This window comes from Tamandua tetradactyla, chromosome 7, assembly GCF_023851605.1.
Source record: "Tamandua tetradactyla isolate mTamTet1 chromosome 7, mTamTet1.pri, whole genome shotgun sequence".
Taxonomy (NCBI): domain Eukaryota; kingdom Metazoa; phylum Chordata; class Mammalia; order Pilosa; family Myrmecophagidae; genus Tamandua; species Tamandua tetradactyla.
The window spans coordinates 4790725-4806965 of record NC_135333.1 but is presented as its reverse complement, the minus strand read 5'-3'; positions in this window follow the sequence as shown (position 1 = coordinate 4806965).

The window sequence follows — 16241 nt, the reverse complement described above, 5'->3', positions numbered from 1 at the left end:
AGCTTAGCCTACGATAGGTATGTCTAAGAATTACTTCCAGAGGACCTATTTTGTTGCTCAGATGTGGCCTCTCTCTCCCTAAGCCCAACTGTGTAAGTGAAACCATTGCTCTCCCTCCTTTGTGGGACATGACATCCAGGGATGAAAGTCTCCCTGGTGCCATGGGAGATGACTCCCAGAGATGAGCCTGGCCCCAACATTGTGAGATCAAAAATGCCATCCTGACAAAAAGGGGGAAAAGAAGTGTAACAAATAAGGTATCAGTGGTTTATCTCAAGTAGAGTTGAGAAGCTACACTGGAGGTCATTCTTACACATGCTTCAATTAGACATTGCTACCTATCATAACTTGCCAAACCCCAAACAAAACTATTTCTGCAAATTCTAAATAATTCCTAGGGCATTATACAAGATTTTACAAAGGTTCCATGTACTAGGGTAATTTTCCAAAACCTACAACCTCCAGATGGGTCCCTGGACCAGATAAGTCCTGAAATGCAGAGGGGCCAGACTTTCCAGAACATCAACTAGTTCCATCCCCCTATCCCATATTATTGACAGCCCCTTCCAACATGAAAAAGTTAGAATGGGCACAGCCCAAAGAGCACTAAAGAGTGAGAGAAAGATCAAAGGTGATGGTGGAGTTATATAGAGAAGGTTGGGTTTAACAAATGAGAACGAGTGCTGAATCATTATACTGATATTTCTTTCAGCTTCTGGTACCTTAGAGCAGCTAGGAATAAAAACCTAAAAGTGTGGAATTGTAACCCATACCAAATTCTGAAATCTGTTCTACAAGTAATTGTTGCAATGTACTTTGAAATGTATTGCTTTTATGTATACACTATTTAAAGAGAAGGAGGAGTATAACACAGAAGATAGGATTTAACAAATGCGTATGACTGCTGAATCATTATACTGATATTTCTGTTGGTCTCCAGTGTTTTGGAGCAGCTAGAAGAAAAAAAGAAAAATTGTGGAAATGTAACCCATACCAAACTTCAAAATCAGATTTTAAATTTTTAAATGTTAAATTTTAACATTTAACTACTTGTTAAAATGTATTTGGAAATTTATTGCTTTTCCGCATATATGTTATATTTCAGAATTAAAAAAAAAAACAACTCCCAATAAAGAAAGGCCCAGGAAGAGAAGACTTCACAGGGGAATTTTGCAGCGCCAAAGAAGTAATCTTTCTCACCAATCTTTCTCAAACTCTTGCAAAAAATTGAAGAGAAGGGAACACTTCCTAACTCATGCAATGGGGCCAGCATTATCCTAAAACCAAAAGCAGATAACGATCTCATAAGAAAAGAAAATTACAGACTAAGAATTCATAAGTAAAAATCCTCAGCAAAATACTAGCAAACCAAGTTCAACAGCACATTAAAAGGATTATGCACCATAATCAAGTGGAATTTGTACCAGGAATGCAAAGGCAAATCAACATAAGAAAATCAGTCAATGTAATGTACCACATTAAAAGAATGACAGGGGAAAACTGATGATGTATCTTGGTAGATGCAGACAAGGCATGTTGATAAAATCCAGCATATTTTCTTGATAAAAACACTCAGAAAATTAGGTGCAGAAAGTATTGTACTTATCACAATAAAGAACACATATTTTTAAAACCACACCTATCTTTATACTCAATGTAAAAAATTGAAAGCCTTCCCTATGGTCAAGAAGAAGACAAGGATTCCTGCTATTACCACCACTATTCAACACTGTACTGGAAATTCTGACAAGAACACTCAGTCAAGAAAAAGAAATAAAAAGCAACCAAGTTTGAGTGAGAGAACAAAATAATCCCTATTTGCAGACGATATGATATATATATGTATAGAAAATCCTAAAGAATTTTCAAGGTACTAGAGCTAATAAATGAATTCAGGAAAGGGGCAGGGTAAAAGATCAACACTCAAAAATCAGTGGCATTTCTATACACCGGGAATAATCTGAAAAGGAAATAAAAGATTTTTTCATTTAAATAGTAACTAAAAGAAGTGAACTCTAGGAATAATTTTAACCAAGGACATAAAGAATGTATAAAAGGGAAAACTATGAATTATTGCTGAAAGAAATTATAGAAGGCCTGAATAAATGGAAAGTCATCCCATGTCATGGATTGGAAGGCTAAATATTGCTATGATGTTGATACTATCTAAAGCAATTTACAGATTCTACACAATCCCAGTCAGAATGCCAATAGCCTTCTTTGTAGAATGGAAAAGTCAATCATCTAATTTATGTGGAACAGCGAGGGGTCCCAAATAGCTAAAATCATCTTGAAAAAGCAGCACAGAGTTGGAGGACTTAAACTTCCTGATTTCAAAACTTATTACAAAGGTACAGTAATCAAAACAGTGTGGTACTGGCATAATGACAGTAGTCTCGTGGAATCAAATTGAGAGTCAGAAATAAACCCTCACATCTTCAGCCAATTGAATTTTGACAAGCGTGCCAAGTCCAATCAATGGAGAAAGAATAGTCTCTTCAACAAATGGACCAATGAAAACTGGATATCCACATGCAAAAGAATAAGAGTAGATCCTTACCTCATACCGTATAAGAAAATTGACTCAAAATGGATCAACAACCTAAATATAAGATCTATCACTGTAAAACGAAAACAACAGAAAATCTTCAGGACCTTGTATTAGGCAATAGATTCTTAGACTTCACACCAAAAGCAGGAACAACAAAAGAAAAAATAGATAAGTGAGACTGCATCAAAATTAACAACTTGTGCGCATTAAAGAACATTGCAATTGTGCTAGTTTGAAAGTGTTGTATGTCCCAGAAAAGCCATGCACTTTAATCCTGATTCAATATTATTGAGTGGGACCTTTTCAAGTTGCTTCCATGGAGATGGGACCTACCCAATTGTGGGTGGGATCCTTTGGTTAGGTGGTGTATTAGTTAGAGTCCTCTAGAGAAACAGAATCAACAGGGAACACTTGCAAATATAATATTTATAAAAGTGTCTCACGTGACCATGGGAACGCAGAGTCCAAAATTTGCAGGGCAGGCTGTGAAGCTATTGATTCCCATGGAGGGTCTGGACAAACTCCACAGGAGAGGGTCACCAGCCGAGACAGGAAGAGCCTGTCTCTTCTGAATCCTCCTTAAAAGGCTTCCAGTGATCAGATTAAGCATTACTCATTGCAGAAGACACTCCACTTACAAATGCAATCAGCTGTGAATGTAGCTGACATGATCATGATTTAATTCTATGAAATGTCCTCATCTCAACAGACAGGCCAGCACTTGCCCAACCAGACAAACAGGTACCACCACCTGGCCAAGTTGACACATGAACCTAACCATGGCAGGTGGTTTCCATGAAGATGTGTTTCCACCCTTCCAAGGTGGAGTTGCTTCCTGGAGTCCTTTAAGAAGGAACCATTTTGGATAAAAGCTTCAGAGCCAGCACAGAACCAACATGAGACCCAGACATTTGGAGATGCAGAAAGAAAACGCCCCTGAGGAAGTTGTTTGACATGAGAAGCCAAAAAACCAGCAGACACCAGTCACATGCCTTCCCAACTGACAGTGGTGTTCTGGACCCATTGACCTTTCTTGAGTTAAGATATCTTTTTCTGAATGCCTTAGTTCAGCAGCATTGACAAACTAAAACAATCATGAAAACGAAACGACAACCTACAGAATGGGGGAAAGTATTTGGATACCATATGTTCTAGCTTGCTAGCTGCCAGAACGCAATATACCAGAAACGGAATGGCTTTTAAAAGGAGGAATTTAATGAGTTGCTAGTTTACAGTTCCAAGGCTGAGAAAATGTCCCAATTAAAACAAGTCTATAGAAATGTCCCATTTAAGGCATCCGGGGAAAGATACTTTCGTTCAAGAAGGCCAACGACATTCAATGTTTCTCTCTCAGCTGGAAGGGCACATGGTGAACATGGAGGCATCTGCAGGCTTTCACGTGGCTCTACCAAAAGGGAGTCTCTCCAAAATGTTTCCTCTTTTAAAGGATTCCAGCAAGCAACTACACCTTCAGTGAGTGGAGACACACCTCCATGGAAATCATCTAATCAAAAGTTACCACCCACAATTGGGTGGGTCACATCTTCATGGAAACAATCAAAATGCTCCTACCAAGCAATATTGAATGAGGATCAAAGGGCATGGCTTTTCTGGGGTCCACCACAGATTCAGACTGGGACACCATATCTCTGACAAGAATTTAATATCCGGTATATATGAAGAATGCTTACAACTCAACAGCAAAGAAGACAAAAAAAATTTTTAATAGGCTTACTCGAATAGATGATTTCTCAGAGAAGACATGTAAAAGGACCATGAACACATGAAAAGACATTCAACATCATTAGCCATTAGGGAAATGCAAATCAACATCACAATGAGTGTGCCAGTTTGAATATGTAGTGGACCCCAGAAAAGCCATGTCCTTTAATCCTCATTCAATATTGCTGGGTGGGAGCATGTTCTAGTTTGCTAGCTGCCAGAATGCAATATACCAGAAACAGAATGGCTTTTAAAAAGGGGAATTTAATAAGTTGCTAGCTTACAGTTCTAAGGCTGAGAAAACGTCTCAGTTAAAGCAAGTCTACAGAAATATCCAATCAAAGGCATCCATCCAGGGAAAGATACCTTGGTTCAAGAAGGCTGATGAAGTTCAGGGTTTCTCTCTCAAGTGTGAACACAGCCAGAGCTTCTCTCTCAGCTGGAAGGGCACATGGCGAACACAATGTCATCTGCTAGCTTTTCTCTCCTGGCTTCCGGTTTCATGAAGCTCCCCAGGAGGCATTTTCCTTCTTCATCTCCAAAGCATTGGCTAGTGGACTCTCTGCTTCATGGTGCTGCAGCATTCTCTGCTCTCTCTGAATCTCTTTCATTCTCCAAAATGTTTCCTCTTTTAAACGACTCCAGAAACTTATCAAGACCCACCTAAATGGGTGGAAACATGTTGTCACCTAATTCAGTTTAACGATCACTCTTGATTAACTCACATCTCCAGGAAGATGATCTGATTACAGTTTCAAACATACAGTATTAAATAGGGATTATTCTGCCTTTATGAAATGGGATTTAGATTAAAACATGGCTTTTCTAGGGGACATACATCCTTTCAAACCAGCACAGAGCATTTTGATTGTTCCCATGGAGATGTGACCCACCCAATTGTGGGTGGTAACTTTTGATTAGATGATTTCCATGGAGGTGTGTCTCCACCCATTGAAGGTGGAGTTGCTTACTGAAATCTTTTAAAAGAGGAAACATTTTGGAGAGAGTCCCTTTTTTGTAGAGCCACGAGAAAGCCAGAGGATGCCACCATGTTTGCCATGTGCCCTTCCATCTGAGAAAGAAACGTTGAACAACATCAGCTTTCTTGAATCAAGGTACCTTTCCCTGGATGCCTTAAATTGAACATTTCTATAGACTTGTTTTAATTGGGACGTTTTCTCAGCTTTAGAACTGTAAACTAGCAACTTATTAAATTTCCCTTCTTAAAAGCCATTCTGTTTCTGGTATATTGCATTCAGGCAGTTAGCAATCTAAAACAATGAGCTACTACATCTACCCAACAGAATAACTATTATTACAAAGTTGGAAAATAACAAGTGTTGGCAAGAATACAGAGAAATAAGAAATCTCACACATTACTGGTGGGAATGCAAAATGTGCCACCACTGTGGAAAATAGTTTGGCAGTTCCTCAGTAAGTTAAGTTGAAGTTATCATATGATGGGGCAATCCCTCTTCTAGGTATATAGCAAATAAAATGAAGAGCAGGAAGCTGGACAGTTATCTTTACACCAATGTCCACACAGCACAAGTCACAATATCCAAAAAAGTGGAAGCAACCCAAATGTGCATCAGTGCATGAATGGATAAATAGAATGTGAAATATGCGTACTAGGGAACATTATTCAGCAGTAAAAAGGAATGAAGAACAAATACATGCTACAACATGGATGAACCTTGATGACATCATATTAAATGAAATAAGCCAGGCACCTCAGCTAAATGAAATAACTAGAATATGCAAAGTAGAAAGTAGATTATAGGCATTAGGGGCCTAGATAGGGTAGGGAATGGGGAGTGCTAGGGAGGTCACTGACACACTCAGGTGTCCATTTCCCAGCCCTCACCTACACCTTCCTTTTTTATTGATCTAAATGTTTTCAATACATTTCCATTCCACAACCTGGAGGAGACTTAAGTCTGATGTAAAAGCCTGACCATACCTTGAACCCCAAACCAGGATCATATGCTTACCAGGGTAGGAACTCTCAGTGGCAGGGCCTCCTCCCGCCCTGGCCCTAGGGCAGCATAAATCTGTCTTTCTTCTCAGAGGTGAAGTGGGGCATACAGAGCTGTCATTCCCTGACCCTGACCCAAGCAGTTGGCCTCCCTGAGAGACCAGCCATGATGGGATCTCTTCCCCTGCTCCTTTGGAACCTTTATGCTGTGTAAATAATAAAGTGGTCATTTGTTGAGAAGCTTTGCTGTACCTGAGCCTGTGCTCCCAAGACATACCATATAGCAGTTCTCTCCATAGGGAATTAATGCTCAAAGGGTACAAAGTTTCCTTTTGGTGTGATGGAAAAGTTTGGTAATAGATGCTGGGGAAACTTAGGTAAAGCATATGCAGGATCTATCTGTATTATTTCTTACAATTGCATGTGAATTTACAATTTTCTCAAAATAAAAATTTAATTAAAAAATCAACTTGTAGAAAGGAGACAGTGATAATAAAACACATAGTAGAGAACATTAATAAGCTGTTTGTCAAGAATGCATAAAATGTAATCAAGAGCATATCTGCAAACTCTATACAAGTGCTTTAGTATTTGGGACAAATTTTTCTGGATACTGTCAAATCTATAGTAACTCCACCCATGAATTCATTCATCCATTCAACAAATATTTACTGAGGGCTTCCTACATGCCAGGCACTGTGTGGTACTGGAGACAGCTTTTTTAAAAAAAAATATTTTTATCAAGATATCTTCACACACCATACGGCCCATTCAAAGCATACAATCAGTGGCTCACAATATCAGCACATAGGTGTGTATTCATCACCAAGATCATTGTTAGAACATCTGCATCACCTGGAGACAGTTTTTGCCTGATGGAGCTTACATTCTTGTTGGGGAGATGGCCAATAAAGAAATAAACAAATATATCAATAAGATTACTAGAGGCAATGATAAATGCCATGAAGGAAATAAACATTGTGTTAAGACAGAGGAAAGCTGGAAGAATCCATTGTAGGTGGGATGTTTGAAAATCTCTCTGAGAAAGTGGTATCTTCAGCCAGGCTTCATGGATGAGAATGACAGGCCACTGCAGGGAGACAGAAACAAAGCCAGTGTACATGGACGAAGCTGGTGAGGTAGGCAGGAGACAAATCAAGCAAGGCCTTATAGGCATGGTTAATATTTGAATTCAAGTCTAAGAAAAATTACAAGTCATTAAGGGATTTATAGCCAAGAAGTGACATGATTTTATTTAAATCTTACAATAATCATTCTTACTGCTATGGGAAGAACACGTCTCTTTGAAGATTGGATTCAACTGCATGGAAAATAAAAAAGTGGCTTATATAAGAAAAAAATCCACTAACATAAAAAAAGAGTTATGAAAAAGGGATAGTGGTCCAAGACTGGTACAGCAGTTTCATGTTCATCAGGGATCTAGTCTCCTCTTTCTCTTTGTTCTATTGTTTTAGCAAATAGCTTCCATCCTCAAGGTCACAAGCTAGCTGATGGAATTTCAGCACTATGTCTCACTTCTAGACTGCAGTAAAGGGGGAAGCAAAGGAAGACAAAATGCTTCCCCTTCCAGCCTAGGAAATATAGTCTTTCACTTATGATATCTATATTGGTGTAAGGTAATTGTAGCTTTTGGAACAAGCCAACCCTAAAATGTCTAATGTTTATTTCTCACTGACATCAAGTCCAAAATGATGTTCTTCATAGATAGGTTATTCTTCTCCAAGATGATTCTGGGATCCCGATTCTTCTATCTTATGCTTCTGCCATCTTCCATACTTGGCTTCTCACTCGTTTGCAGCAAGCCTTTGGAGGGGAAAGAACATGGATCATCAGTGTGGGAGGTGTTTGTGGGCCAGGATTAGATGTGAACTATATCACTTCCACTCATATTCTAATGACTGTAACTACAGGGAAGTCTGGGAAATTGGGTCTAGTCAGTCCCAAGAGATGAAAACATAAATTGATGACCAGCCAGCAATCTCTGCAACTACGGCAATAAGTCCAGATAAAACCAAGAGTTCTGTTGCCAAGAAAGAGAGGAGAATTGACTTTAGGAGACAGGTAGTAGTTTCTATCACTGAAGTCAAGAGCTGAAACAAAGAAAACAATTGGACTGAAGGACTAGCAGGCACATACTTGTCATTTTCCAGCAATGAGGTGGCATGCTCTAGAACCAAAAGATGACATTGTTCTATGACAGATTTTGGTTTGCAATGATGGTTTGCCATATTTATCTCAAGGAGTTATTTTCCACCCACAAAATGCTTTTAAAATAAAATTGCTGTACTATAAAATCATTCACTTAAATATTAAAATTTATTGTTTCATTTTCTTAATATCCCTGAGGCTTTTTAAAGATCTAGATGCTACAACATTGTGAATGAAATGAACTCTACAGAAGTATATATTAGAATGTGGTAAAAAGGGGGAAATTTTAGGCTGTATATGTTATAAGAAAAAATTTTTTAAAACTATAGGACTATGGTTTTAAAACCATAGTGAATCCTCATGTAAACTCTGGATTATAGTTAATTAGTATAATTATAATAATATTGTTTCATCAATTATAACAAAGGTATTACACTAATGCAAAGTGTTAGTAATAAGGAAAACTGTGGGGGAAGTATATGAGAACTCTGCATTTTCTACATAGCTTTTCTATAAACCTACAACTTCTCTGATTAAAAACAAATTTTTTTAAAGAGGTCTAAATGTGGCCATTAACATATTAAGCTTCTTTCAGAAAGTCAACTACATAAAGGCATAGAAAGCATGCAGAAAAATACAGGGTTAAGCATTAAACATAACTGAGAACCCAACTGAAGAATTTCCTGATTGTGGACTTATACTATAATGTGCTCATTTTAAAAATGAAAAAAAAAATATATATATATATATTTATATTCCTAATTTCTGTTTCCATGGTAGGTTTATTAATTTGGTTTTGCCAGTCTTGAGCTTTGCTTAATTTACAAAATACACTACTTTGCAAGAGAGAAAGGTATTGGCTAGGTGGGTCCATGTGGGAGTTAGTATTTTTACAATTTTTCTTGCCTAAATAACCAATATCTAGTGGACATCTACTGTGGGATTCTAGGAAAATTTCATGGATCTTGTATAAGTGTAAAGCCCTACAAGAATAGAATAGCAGGCCTTTAAAAAAATAAATAAATAAAACAAATGTAATTGACTGTGGAAAGAGCGTGAGAAGATTTGAATACATCCAAATCAATCAACAAGCAGAGTTAGTCTAAGGGGATAAGAGCATAGTTTTTAGATCACATCAGGCCTTTATTATTTTTCATTTTTCCTTTGGGTTTTAAAAGAAATTAAAATTAAAACATTTTCATCGGCGCCTAAAAATACCATGGGCCCAAGGAACTGTGCCTCCAGCACCTAGCAGCTAAGTCAGCCCTGGTCAGCACAAGACAGTGTGATACTGTGATTAATCCAGCATAATAGGTGATTTTAAGCAATCATATATGGCTGACTTCAGAAAGGTGTGTGTGTGTGTGTGTGTGTGTGCATGTGCGTGCAAGGGAAGGTCTTCTTCTTCTTTTTTTTAATGCTATAAGCCAACATTTTAATTGACTTTGATTCCCATATGTACATGAACTTTGTTCAGTTGAAGTGGTCCTGAACTGAGATAGATGTGTGTCAATAACTATTAAATCAATAGCTATCATACTTTACTGTGTATATGAAAGAAGCTTTTTAAAAATTATTATGAAATATAACATATATACAACAAGGCAATACATTTCCAAGTACATTTTAACAAGAAGTTATAAAACAGATTTTAAAGTTTGGTATGGGTTACAGTTCCACGATATGAAAGGAGCTTTATTTTTAAAATGCATATTCTTGGGTTCTACCCCACAGAGAATATGATTCCCTGTTAAAACGCATCCTGTATATCTTAAGAGGAGTTATTTTCAGGATGATAACTTGTGCTTTTTATGTTTTTTAAAAAACTTAATTCCTAAGTCTGAATATGTTTCCCGAATAAAGTGAAATTCAGATCTCAAAAAACATACCTTCAACCACCCCCACCTAAAGAAATAATAATACTAAAACAAAGGAAACTTAAAACAGGCTACATTTAACTGTGAAGAATTTCAAGACTCAAAAGAAGGAAAAGATGAGCTTTAAGTCAAAAGACTTTAAAGGGTTTACTTCAGTGTAGCAGAGATTCAGGGAAGAACAGCAAGGGATCAGACATCAAGAAAACAATACAAAGGAATAGAAAGAGGCCAGGAACTGCTCTCACAACTATCTTCCACTACTTCCACAAACATTTATTGAACATCTACCATTTGCCAAGTACTGGAGTTTGGAGTAGGTACCAGGGTTGGGGGTGGGGGTAGAGAACAAACATATACATTTGGAAAGACGTTCAGAAGGTACAGGATTAGGTATTACTTAAAGAGATAAAGTGAGAAAAGGTATTTAAGGACCAATATCAAAAGTGGCAGATGACTCAGAAAGAATTATAGATAACAACTCTCTTGGAGATGGTGAAAATAAGGTCATTAGTATCTTTGGTGGTAACCACTTCCTAGGAGTAGCAGGTGTGAAAGGGATGCTAAGTAGCAAAGGCTATTTCTAAAGTAAGATTCTGAAGCCTGGCCATGAAAGATAGAAGAACTGGTAGGATTTAACCCTAGTGCCTGCTTCAGACTACTCTGGAAATTCCTAACATAATAAAAGCCAACATTAATTGAGAGCTTCCTAGGTGCATGCACTATTTAAAGCACTTCACATGCCATTTAATCCTCCCACCAACCCCTGCAAAAGTACTATTTTTATACCCATTTCACAGATAAGGAAACTGAGACACAGAAGCTTTAAGTAATTAGCCCAGGATCACACAGCTAGTAAAATAATTATAATATGAACCAGGCTCTCTTCCTCCAAAGCCTGCACTCTTAACCACTGAGTGATACCTATCAATGATAAGTGGGCTAGACATACTAAATTTTGCATTTATTAGGCACTTGTGGTTTTTTATTGTGTGTGCTGTTATATCAATTTACAGAGGCAAGTGAAGTACAGAAAAGTGATTTGCCTGTGTTTATTATAGCAACAGAGACAGGATTGGGACCGAGCACAAAGTATGGATTATTTTCCTGTGGTTCAAGACATTGAGTATCTCTTGAGCATGGGATTTGGAGCTGCTGGTGCTGGGTGAAATAGAGTCAGGAAGCCTAGAAGGTAAGTGAACTGAGGTCCCAAGAAGTTAGGACTCTGTTAATAAAACAAACATTTGGCTAGTCAGTGCAGCTCTATCTCCATATTCCTAGAGCTCCCCAAAAGGGGAAACTTTGGTTGAGAAGAAGTGACTTTGTTTCTTCACCCTGAACATTTAGAAAATGCCAGAGTTTCAGAGTCTTTTCCCATTAGATCCATGTAGTCTTGGATATATACTTCCTCCTTTGGCCAAATGGATGGTAAGTTTATTCTGGATGAAAATCATACTATCTGACATTATTTGGGTGGGTGGGTAGGGGAGCTATACATTAGCCATCTTGGTTTTGGCTTTGAATTCATAAAAGAAAAATGCAACCCAAGTACAAAAGGCTGTAACTTGCTTTTCTAGTCAAAAGTTAATGACATTGCCTTATCAGCATGGAGTGAGTACAACTGACCTATTGGCCTTTCTCTGTCTGGTAATGAAAATATATGCCTTGGAAATGTGTATGCATGGACAAAAGAAGACTGGATGGATAATTGTCGTAATGATTGGGTAATAAAGTTAGACCCTGATTTCTGTGGCTACAGTGATTCTCCTTCTACTACTGCCATAGCTTAAGGAAAATGCAGCAAACATCCATCAGAGAAGTTGAAAGGGAGACAGCCTTATCTGTTGAAGAAAAATAGTGTCAGCCACAGGCTTTTGTGGATACTATAGCTGAGGATAAAAAGAAGCACACATGCACACTGCTCTAATGCAATCTGAATATCTTTAAAAAGTGTATGTTGGTTATTTTCAAAAAATCAAATCCTACTTAAATATACTAGAGGGACTTACTTAAAAAAAACACACACACACACGGTAAGTTAAAGACTTTAAAAAGTGTTCTGCTGTTCTGAATAATCACCCCTAATTTATCTCTTTTCCCAGGGATATGTTCTATAGAGAATCTTCTCAAAGTTGGTTATACCTGTATTTGAAATGAGTTCTCAGTTACAGACACAAATGGTTATTAGAAATAAGAGCTAAATAAAACAGAGAATTAACACGGAAAAAACAAACATTCTTTTCCATTACTTTGGAAATGGCATTAGGCAAAGAGGGATGTAAAATCTCAAGTGCATTTATCTGTTGATACCATCTCCTTCTCATGGTGCCCTAGTCTGAAATTCACACTTCGTTCCTTGAGCTCAGCCTGTGTCACTGTGTAACTCAAAACTGCTATCTGAATTCAGGTTAAGAAGGGCATCTACCCTAGTCATTTTCCTTCCCGACATAACTGTAATAAAACATACTGTCTACAGTGATTTGCAAACTTTGTTTTTTTTCAGGACGAGAAAATAAGCTGCCCTCTCACGTGCTCCCTGAATAGTCGACTGCCCAGCCCCCATTCAGGGAGTGGGGGGAGGTGGGAGAAGCAGGGATGGAATCCTGGCCTTGGAGATAGGATGTGGTCTGATGCTTTCCTTCTGCATGCACCATCCCGTGGGGCGCCTGAGGATGCGGCGCTGGCTTTGGTCCAGGTGCATTGGATGCAGTCCTGGAAGTAAGAACATCCATCATGCTTAGTAAGATCTTCGGTTGTAACGGCTGCCGTGAGCTTTCAGATAGTTTTTATAATGCTCCTGGTCATGAAGCACTCTTTCCGCCTCTGCTGCCATATGTTTTTCCAGCTGGACCTCCACCAATCTTCCGCTCCCCAGAAAGTTCCCATTCACTCAGCCCAGGGGTATTTCACTGGTTTCTCTGAGGGCTGCCGGAAGTTCCAGCAGGAGTCCTGGCCACATGGAAAAGCAGCTACCCCAGTTTGTAGCTGAAGGTCTCAAACTGTGGGCCTGTGTCTGGAGGTGGTGCACTTTCCTGTTTCAATTTCAAGTTGGGGAAACTGAAATAAATGTATTTAAATATGTGCAATTGTATAAGAAAAAAAAATTCTTATTAGCATGTGTTCTCCATGATTCAGACTCTTGCTCACCCAATCTGGCAGCAAGGAAAATTAAGAACAGTTTTTGTCTGAAGACTGGAATCCGCCCCACTTATTTACTCTGATCAGCCCTTGACCCCTGGACCCTGTTTTTCATTGTTCATCTTCTATTCACCTGGGGCATTAGAGATATTTTAGCTTTTCCAGATGCTGTTTTCCTGGTTGGTTGATACTAGTTTCAATGGCTGGAATCACAACTCTCTGATACACTTTGTAGTGCCTGCCTAGGGGACAAATTTCATCCTTCCAAATTCTACTCAGGTTGTTTTTTTCTTGGTGATTCACATTTAGCTGCTGCTCGGTTGATCATTTTTCCTCTTGGTGAATTTGAATTCAGTCCATCATACTCAAAAGCCCTTAAGTGGAAAGGAAATAAGTAACACATTCTCCATGGCAAACCTTCCTTGGGAAACACTTGCAAGGACTGGGCAGCATGTGACTCGCTCCCACTTTACCGGTCCATTTATATTCGATATGCCACTGAAACTGTACTTGCTATTAAGTTCTCCACCACAGTCTTCCCACTGCCAGCCCAGCTCCTCAACCTGTTCCCACTCCCACTTCCCTATGCCCTCCCCACGTCTGCTATTGTGTATGCCCAAGTCTTTTCTCAGCTCTGTCACACTCTGAAATCTGCGGGGATAAAACCGATCCCTGTGATAATATAAAGAAGTCTCAGAGCAACTCCAATTTGCCGCATCAAATCCCGAATTTTGACAACACCCGTGTGGGGAGACCCATTCACAACGTGTGGAGTCAGAGGTCTCTTAAAAATGATATTCAGGAATAGCTCAGAAATTGTTCTGAATAAAGGATTTCTCAAAGTAGGTAACAGAAAGCAGCATTATGAGGAAATCACAGTGCTTTATGCTTTCTCTCTGGCTTGTTGGTTTCACTAAATGCTTAAACAAGAATATAATTATAATATTTCTAACCGATTGCGAAATGGCTGTGAAGCTTTGTATACTTCCCAACACTCACAAGGCTATAAGTGGTATATATCTGGTAGGTTACCCATTAAACGACGGCGACAGATCGTATTTCTGGTTAATTGTTAGTTCCTTATGACCTTAGACTTTGCCCGTGTATTTAATAACACCATCTGCTCTCTGGGGTAGCAATACTACCTTTTTACATGAGGATTACTGTTCTTACTTCGTAAACAACCGTGCTCCATCTGAGGTGTTGAAACTCTACCATGGAATTATTTAAATTATACTACCTATGGAAAGCCTAAAGAAAGAAACTGACTTTATTCCCTATGTTGGCTTTATTGGCGTCAACTAAAAAAAAAAATCATAATTTATATACCATAATAAAAGCACAAGAAAGATCTGCAAGTTGTATTCTTGGTTTGCAAAACAGAATGCTTTAAAAAAAAACAAAACTCTGACTTTCTTATGCCTGTCCTGTTAGTCTTCGTCTACACTAGTCTTTCATTGTATATAAATCTCTGGAAAATTTCCCAACAAAACAGACAATTAAAAAATAATTCCTACAAAGTTAAATGAGATGAGACTTTTTTTTTTCTTTAACCATGACCCACGTTCATGTCTTTCTGTGTCATGGCATTTTGAGAATCCTGCCGGTACACAAGAAATATTAAAACATTTACTCACATGAGGTCTGTTATAAGGCGAATGTTGAAAAGGCTTTAAGCCAGATACCTTTGTATAGCAGTGCCTGTAAAATGAACCCTTGGTGGTCGGGGGAGGTGTGTATGTGGGGTGGGAGTCGGGGGCATGGTGGAAGTAGGCAGAATTTTCACTTTTATTTTAAACAAGTCCATGCTGTACAGTATTACCAACTTACTGCAATTCTCCAAACCATGAATCAGAACTTCCTAAAGCCATAAGGACGCTATAGAGTGGGAGAATTGACTTGCATATAACTTTTAGCTTCTGCATGAGGGGGAAAAGAAAGGGTTTCTTCCAATGTCCCTATGAGACTCTACAAGGATGCAAAGCTGTACCTTTCGGAATCAGACAAAGGAAAGTCCATCCATCCATTCATTCTTTCATCCATTTGTCTCAATCCATTCCCAGCTTTAGTTCAAAAAGGAGCTAAAATGAATGAAAATTATTACTTAATTTTACTAGGGAAATTACAGCTTCTCAAAGGAGAAGACTTTTTCATAGTAACTGTAATTTTTCATTCCTTAACACGGTGATACTATTAAGAAGCAGGAATGAGCTGAAAAATAAAATTCCAATGTGTATCTGACTTTCAAGCCCGTGACAAACTCTGACATGACTCATAAACTTGACCATTATAAAACCAGCATTCACAAAATCAATAATCTTATGCTAAAATAATGTGGATACTTCACAGATTTTTTTTTTTTAATTACTTGGAAGCAAAGTCGGCCTGCACACCAAACACATGAAAATAATCAAGAGGTAGTTAGCCAACAGAAAACAACTTCAAAAGTACAGAACGTAGAATTCTGGGCCTAAACTATTTAACAGCATCCCCAAAGGCATGTCCTGACATGTTCTCAGTATAAGAGGGCTTCAGATTCCAGGCTTTTAAAAGACTGGCCCCTGTAATAGCTAAAAGGGGCTGCTTACCCTTTTCTACACTCTGAGTTTAAGGAATCTGGAAGTCTGATTCTGGAATAAATATGGTGAGAAATATTTATATGAAAATAAAGTTACAGTTCCTCTTTTTTTGGTTTTTGAATAGTTGAAATAAAACAAATTTTACACATAAGTGCTTTTTTTTTCATATTTTTTGGAAACCATAGAACCTAAGAAACTTTAAGTTTTCCATAATCAGACCCAAATATATT